This window comes from Octopus bimaculoides, chromosome 3 (genome assembly GCF_001194135.2).
Source record: "Octopus bimaculoides isolate UCB-OBI-ISO-001 chromosome 3, ASM119413v2, whole genome shotgun sequence".
NCBI classification, from domain to species: domain Eukaryota; kingdom Metazoa; phylum Mollusca; class Cephalopoda; order Octopoda; family Octopodidae; genus Octopus; species Octopus bimaculoides.
The window spans coordinates 102,501,135-102,502,723 of record NC_068983.1 but is presented as its reverse complement, the minus strand read 5'-3'; the positions used below and the strand labels follow the sequence as shown (position 1 = coordinate 102,502,723).

The 1,589-nt window shown below is 38.1% G+C and overlaps 1 protein-coding gene across 5 annotated transcripts in view; it reads right to left on the bottom strand.

Moving 5' to 3' along the window:
• Positions 1-1,589, bottom strand: part of LOC106879548 (high-affinity choline transporter 1) — a 217,228-nt gene that overhangs the window by 197,147 nt on the left and 18,492 nt on the right. Inside the window, exon 1 of one of the 5 annotated variants that reach the window (XM_014929182.2) lies at positions 331-732. The exons of the other annotated variants lie outside the window; for them this stretch is intronic. The gene's annotated coding sequence lies outside the window, so the exon portion shown is untranslated. Of the gene's footprint in view, positions 1-330; positions 733-1,589 lie in introns of those variants that run through there. 5 annotated transcript variants of the gene reach the window in all.

Sequence of the window (1,589 nt, the reverse complement as noted above, 5' to 3'; positions counted from 1 at the left end):
CTCTCTCTCTCTCTCTCTCTCTCTCTCTCTCTCTCTCTCTCTCTCTCTCTCTCTCCCTTTTCACTTTTCATCTTTCTTATAATCCCCCCACTCTCTCACTTTTTCTCTCATTCAGAGCTCTCAACTCTTACTTCTTCCTTCTCTCTTTCTTTTTTTTTTCACATTTTTTTCTCCTTTACACTTTCTTTTTCTTTCTCTCCTTTTTTTCTCTCTATCTCTCTTCTTCTCTCATACTCTTTTGCACTTATTTAGATTTTTCTCTTTTAAATCATTTCTCCTTTACTTTTTTCTTTCTTTAAAATAACAAAAGAAAGATGGTCAGCTTCCTACCTTGCTTAAGATTGCTTTCCTTGTTTATATTTTCCTCTTTCGGGTAGTTTTTCGCCACAATTTTCTGTTGTGTCTCTCCCAGTTCACCTTGATCCTATTGTTCTCAATATCCTCTCTCTCTCTCCCTCTTTCTCTCTCAATTATTCGGTTTGCAGAAGAGAGGAATGCACTATCCACTATTCCAGTATTGGCAGGCGTAGTGATGGTTGCAGCACCAGCAACAGTTGCAGCAGCAGCAATGGTGGTAGTAGTAGTAATAGTGGAGGTGGTGGTGGTGGTACTGTAGCCAGGGACAATGCTGCTGATGGACTCACGGATAACACAACATGTAGGCGGATGTGCTACTGATTTTACAGCTATATATACTCTACTTTCGATAATGAATTGTATTAGTTTTCAGTATATATACATGTACATGTGCATATAAACATGTACATGTGCATATATACACACACACACACACACACGCTCACACACACACGCTCACACACACACGCTCACACATACAAACACTCGCAAGCACACACTTGTGCATACAAACATTGATATATATATAAACACTTTCGAAGTACATTGACACATATAATTACACACCCTCAACCAAAACACGGACACACATCTATGTATATGCGTACGAATGTGTATGTGTGTATGTGTGTATGTGTGTATGTGTGTGAGTGCTTGCGTGTATGTTTGAGAGTCTTTATATATGCATGCATATATGTGTGTATATATACGCATGTGTATATGTTTGTATAGCCGTGTGTGTATACAAACATGTGGGTAAGTATGTGTGTGGATATATATTTTCAAACCCTCGTGCATGCTTTCTCTTCAAACACACACATATTCATCGATATGAATAATGTATATGACTATGTATCCACTAAGACAAAGACAAATACACAAGCACACACAGACACACATACACACAAGCAAACAGATAGACGAACTGAGAGGGAGAGAGGGAGGAGAGAGAGAAAGAATTTTGTGTGTAGCATTTATCAAACTCTTGATGTTCATTAAGTGATATGCACGAAACTCTCAGTCCTTGAGACACGTTTGTCAACTGAAAACATTAAAGCGTATATCTACAGACATGTGTGCGTGTATGCTTTTGTGCGTTCACTTTCCGTATATACGTAATATACATACATACATACATACGTACGTACGTACATACATATGTGCGTTTGTGGTAGGTGCATGTGTGTATAAACGCATGAATGTACATATAATATTCTTCAGACAAACCTCTT